Here is a 6702-nt window from a genome sequence, read left to right as displayed (position 1 = left end):
ATTTAAATTTAAATGCTAAAAAGTCTAGGATCAATCGCAATGAATAAGCGCTTATGAATACAACCCTCAGATTTAAGATGACCTAGAATAGCAAGTTATGAAGAAAATTAATGATTTTTAAGGTTTCTGCTTCAGCAACTCAGGAATTACATGCATTTTAGAAAGTTATTACATTCTATAATTTTTCATAATTTTTAGCATTAAAATGATTTTTTAATGAATTAAATGAAATTGGACCATATTAATGGTATTACCAAGGAACCTATAGAAAACATGATCCAAATAGGCTCAAAGTTTTATGGGAACATGTTTATACTAGTAGTAAGTCACGGTAAAAATTCAACAATTTTTACTGTCATTTACTATGTTTTCCAGATTCAACAAAATCAGCTTGGTTTAGAAGAAAAATCACAAAAATTAGCTACTATTATCCAAAAATCATGAAAATTTTACAGAAGATCAAATCAGAACCAAAGTATTTTATGACCAAATTTCAGTTCTCTAAAATTAATATATTCTTGAAAACCCAATTTTTAGTGAAAAATTAGCAATTTTCTTAATATTTTAATCCAAAACATCGTGATTATTAGAAATAAATAGTAAAACACCAAGAAAATTAATGAAACTTTTTCTTCGTCATTCAAGTAACTTATTTTACTGGTTTGAAAAGAAAAATTTTGAAAAAAAAAATTGGTTTTAGCATAAAACCCTCTTCGCACTTAAAATGATGCTTTGACTATAAAACAATGAAAATAACTGAAATTCTAGAATTTTTTACCATAAAACTCTTTAAATATATATAGAATAAAGTATGGAAAGTTTCATTGGTTTTCGAATTCATTCGATATCTACCGTAACAAAATCTACCATAAGCATGCTTTCTAGTTCTAGATTACATGAAATAGGGTACTAACCTTCAATTCGCTAGTCCAAGGGCTAGAAATCCTCGCTTAATAAGCCCATTGATGACGTGCGTACCAAAAAGCTCAATCTTTTTGCGAAGACGAAATCGACCAAACTTTCAACCACCAAGTTGAATTGTCCAAAAAAAATTCGTTCACAACCGAATTCGGCTTCAATTGAATTCGGCTCCCCTTGATTCGACAACCAAGATTTTAGATAAGATGATGAATCGGTCCCAATGGTTGGATGCTCACAAGGAGTTCAGCTACTAAGGAGACCAGTACAATTCAACCACATAACGAAGTGAGATAAGAAAGGGATGATGATTTGATGAAACAGATGTGTAGAATCAAGAATTGATGGGAAATGGTTATGGACATTAGACGATGGAGATGGGGTCAGATTTAGGATCATCGGCTATGAGAGAATGGGTATGGTATACTGGAATAGAAGTGAGAGACGAGAGCAATAGAGAGCTCGAAAAGAGAGAACGAGAGAGAGATTTATAGAGATATCGGAGAGTGAGAGTCCGTGAGAGATCAAGAGATATGGGAGAGTGAGAGAGAGAGATATGGGAGAGTGAGTCGGTGAGATTAAGAGAGAGAGAGCCCCAATTGCATGGAAAGTTATACAGTGAGAGAGAGAGAGAGTCCCAATCGTTTACCAGAATCCAAGAAAATCTTGGTTTCTTTTGGGATTGGAATGATCCCCAAGTGGGACCCACGTAGTATGGACAAGATTTATTTAATGACCAACACTCTTGAATCTCCTATTTCTAGTACAACTCTTACTCAAAGTTATTTACTTGAATTGCAATTCCATGTTGACTGAATCTCACTCTGTGCAGAACTCTTTAATAATCCTTTTTTAAATACATGGTGGGCCCCACTTTTTAAAATATGAGAGAGAGGGTCGGTTGAGAAGAGGGTAAAGAGAGAGAGAGAGGTGGTGAGGTGGTCTATCAAATGGAGGGCTCAGATCATGCCATGGTGGATGAGAAAAGAGAATGGGGTGGTGATGTGGAAGAGAGAGAGAGAGTGGAGGGGAAAACCACTTCATAGGATGATCTAAACCATCCAATTGGGGGGCTGCAATGTAAATAGGATGTACCCTCTCAAATCACTTCCATGGGATGATCCCGACCATTCAATTGTTGGGCCTTCACTCAAGTTGATTGTGTCCCACAAGTAATTTTTGTGGGCTGATCCGATCCGTTCATTTGATGGGTCAGAATGTAATTAAGTGGCCCCCCAAAATATTTTTCATAGAATGATCCGAACAGTTCATTGGATGGGCCATGGCTTAAATGAAATGTGCTTCTAATCATTTCCATTGAATGATCCAAACTGTTCATTTGGTGGGCCGAAGCGTGATTAGGTTGCTTGTTATAATCTTGAAATGAAGAATTCAATCAAAACACCAACAGTTGAATAAGATGCTCCCACAACCCTTGATTTCTAATCTCATGGTTAAAGAAATGAGTTCTTTATTGAAATTAATTAATTTCAAAATGGCCCCCACCAAATGATGACCAAATTTCACACGGGTAGAACTACTCAAGCCTTCCTCTCCAATATCAATTCAAGACCCTTTGCTTCTAAAAATAATTAGGACATACCCTATCTCCCTGTTGACTGAAACCACTCTTCATGAATCACAGCCTTTATTGGGGCCCACCTATATTTTGACCAAAAGTCTAATCCCCCTAAATCCACTCCATTGGGTGATCCAATCCGTTCATTTGATAGGCTGCAATGTAAATAGATTGTACCCAACATCAGTTCCACATTGTGATCCGAATTGCCTATTTGATGGGGCCACAATGTGAATTGGACTCGTTTTCAAATTATTTTTGCTTGATGATGTTGACCGACCAATTAGTGGGCTGCAATGTGAATAGCCACGCCCCCTAGATCTTTTCCATTGGATAATTTAGACAGCCCAATTGTCGGGTCACGACGTAAATCAGTCGTACCCCGCAACTTGTTGCCATAGAATGATCCATTTAATGGGCCATCACTTATTTGGCTGAAATTGAATATCTTTGAAAAACGGTGAATCTCTCCCAAAATTGGCCGAAAGTTACCTCGTCCTAATTTTCCATGGAAAATCGAACTCCTAGGAAAATGATAGAAATCGAATGGCAATAGCAGGAGAGCTAGGGAAAGCGAGGGAAAATGCTAAGGATTGACCCGGAAAATGACAATACTCACACAACCGACCCAACATGATGAAAACTAATGAAATCCTTTGTTGGATAAAGCGAAGCGAAATGGGGGTGTCTGGAATACGATGATCCAAACCGTCCATTTGATGGGCCACAATGTAAATAAGTTGTGCCCAAAAATCATTTCCATAGGATGATCCTAGCTGTCCGATCTATGAGGTTTGATTATATTGAGTTTCTCTATAGATCGGAGGGCTAGGATCATCCTATGCAATTGGTTTTTAGGCACATGCTATTTACATTGTGGCCCATCAAATGGACGGTTTGGATCATCCTATGGTGTGGGCTATACAGTCCCTTTTGAAAAATAAGGGGTGAATAGTGTAATAGAAGGGGGTGAATTTATCACTGCCCTTTTTAAGTATGAAAATCAAACAAATAAGAGCAACTGAAATATTTCGAATGATTAAGTCCGTTGATCTCGTTCTCAAAAAGTTACGAAGAGCACGTGTTCAGGCCTACGTGTCAAGTGTCGATATGCATGCGGACAACGCCCCACGTTTCAAGCTTTAAGTGCGTGTTTGGCGTACCGTTTAAAACAACGTTTGGCGTTTGAAACACCGTTTTGCGGCCAAACGGCCGTTTGGGAGTGTTTGGGTGGGTAGCCACCGTTTGAAACGCCGTTTGAAACACCGTTTTGAACCCTCAAAACGGCGTTTTGCAAACGGAGGGGGGGAGGTCCGTTTGCAAAACGCTGTTTTGAACGAAGTTTTTGAACTATGGGTTTTTACGTGTTTGCCCTCACCAAAACCCATTTTTACATATATGCGTGCGACTTTATGCATTACGTCAAATACTAAAAAAGTGGGGGTATTAATATCATTCTTGAGGACACAAATTTGTTAAATTGTTAATATTTAATTCAAAACAATGGGGTTGCTGATATCATTATATGATCTCTTAATTTTGATTTTTTAAAGACAAAAGAATTAAAAGAAACCCTAGTTTCTTACTTTCTTCATCTACTTTGCAAAGTTGCAAACCCACTCGTCTGCCTCACTACCTCAGCTCCTCCACTCATCCGTCAAATCCGGCCGTTAAGAAGAAGAAGGAGAAGAACCCCAAAGGTATAGCCATTTTTATTTTTATTTTTGGCAATGATGTTTAATTTTAACAGTGTTTGAATGAGATCCTAATGACCTTTTAATATTGGGGCCTAATGAGAGAGTAGTTGAGTTACATTGAGGCCAACCAAACAATGCCCTTTTTGGTCATTTTACCACTAAAACTCCGTTTTAGGCATTTGCAACCAAACACACAATACCTCCGTTTGCCGTTTAAAATGTCGTTTTGATCTGGCGAACAAAACATGAAAACGCCGTTTGGCAAAATGCCGTTTTGAACCAAAACACCGTTTTGCAAAACGGCGTTTTAAACGCTATTTCAAACGGTACGCCAAACACACCCTAAGTCGTTGCGCCCTCAAACGGTCAAACGGTAACTTCTTTGCACATCTCTCTCTCTCTCTCTCTCTCTCTCTCTCTCTCTCTCCACATTTCAAAGCTTTAAGTGTGGGTTTTAATGGACCCCCCCGTTTTCTAAAGCCCTAAACACATCCCTCTCTCTCTCTCTCTCTCTCTCTCTCTCTCTCTCATCCTCTCAGGCCTCTTCTTCCCCTCTATTTCCAACCAGTTCATGGGTTCAAAGGAGCAGCAATTTGTAGAGTTTCGTTCAAAGCATCATGGGGTTTTTGGGTCGATTTCCTTTCTCTCTTCGACCCAACTCTCCCATTGCAACATTTGCAGGAGATTTTGCAGCACCTTCGTGAAAAGCATCATAGGGTTTTTGGGTAGACTTCATGGACGCCCTTTCTCTAAAGCCCTAAACACTGCCCTCCCCCCCCCTCTCTCTCTCTCTCTCTCTCTCTCTCTCTCTCTCTCTCTCTCATCCTCTCAAGCCTCTGCAAAACCACCGCCAAAGACAGATTACAACATCTCCAGGAGATGTCGGCCAACAAGTTCCTCCAGAACCCTAGAAATCTTCTATTTTTTCCTTCATTTGTTTTTTTTTGCTTTGGGTCTCCCTCTCAGAGTGAGACCTACCTCTCCCATTGCAACATTTCGAAGAGATTTTGCAGCACCATCGTGAATCATAGGGTTTTTGGGTTGATTTCGAGGCAAATCATTGAGCTGGCTGGATCTATGAATTTCTCTCGAGTTCGTGCTTCTGGAGATGAGACGCAAAAAAAATGAAAAAGCACTCCTCGACCCGACGCTCGAATCGTCGAAAGAAACATTAGTATTTTGAGTTTCTATGAAGTGAGGTATCAATTTAGGGTTTAATGTCTTGTTATGGGAGTTTATCCACTTTTTTAATAAATTTCTTCAGTTTGCATTCCCAGCAGGATGGGTGTTTTTGGGCTTGTAAAACAAATTAGCACATCATTCAACTTTTCATACTTTAGTTGATTTTATTTTGCTATTCTTGTTTCTGATAGACTTGTTTTTTCTGTTCCTCTGATCTATGGTGGAACAGGCAAACAATCAGAGCAAATGGTCTTAGTGGTAAGAAGCGTGTCTAAATTTCTCAACTCCCCTTATACCTAATATTGTAATCCTTGCTTCTGAGAAAATCTGTTTACTCATATACATTTCTTCCATTTTGACAATGGACCATTCTAAAAAAATAAAAATAAAAATTTGACAATGGTTTTTTGAGCTTATGCAGATTTTTTCTTCATAACTACTCACTAGTGCCTTTTCTTATGCTTGTGGTACATGTAAATTGTGGGTATTTGAATTTCTGGCATTTGTGTTTTATGTGCCTTTTGATGCCTATGTTTAATCTGTATGGAGTCTTTATTGTTTCTATAATAATTTGGGATTTCATAGTTATTTCATGCTTATTTTCCTTTAAAGTGAGATTTGATGAATTATAAGAAAATTTCTAGTAAATGTTTTTATTGTCAACACTTATGGATGAGAACTGATGGGGTATAAAAACAGCAGCCTAGCTGTCGACACGTGGCCCAAGGGTGGCCCCCCACAAATCCCGCGTCAGCAGGGGTATTTTGGTAATTGGCAGGGCCAGTTTGGTAATTACAGCAGAGTAGGTGAGCTCAAACCTATAGCTGGCCGACACCTGTCCTGGAGTAATAACTCCCCACCTACCCCAGTTTTCCCTCTATAAAAGGGCTCCCAAAGCTCATAAACAGGGTAATAACTTCTCACCCACCACTCTTAAACTCGCTCTGCACTCCTGCTCATACTGACTTGAGTGTCGAAGGCCCTGTCCGGAGTAACACTCCGGGTTGGTCATTCTGACCTCGTTTGCTCTTTGCGCAGGGCTCAGCTACTCAGGTCCCCCACCTCGGTTTCTCGGGTCCTCCAGCTCGGCTCTTACGTCACTGTCATATCTGTTACTGATTTTAGGCCTAACAGATTGGCGCCATCCGTGGGACCGCGAACTAAAAGCTGTTCAAATCCCCTTACAAAAATGGCAGGACGGAGGAATGCTGGGGTACCGACTGCACGGACTACCCGCGCCGTGCCAGCGCACAGGACTCGTAGTGAGCGAATCGCCTCGCAGGTGGTAGCCCCTTTTGTTACAGCCGAGCAGAGCCCTGCTCGCTC

The sequence above is a fragment of the Tasmannia lanceolata genome, unplaced genomic scaffold (assembly GCF_043159265.1).
Source record: "Tasmannia lanceolata isolate RefF3 unplaced genomic scaffold, GAP_Taslan_0.1 ptg000003l, whole genome shotgun sequence".
Classification (NCBI taxonomy): domain Eukaryota; kingdom Viridiplantae; phylum Streptophyta; class Magnoliopsida; order Canellales; family Winteraceae; genus Tasmannia; species Tasmannia lanceolata.
Note: the sequence above shows the minus strand (reverse complement) of the source record.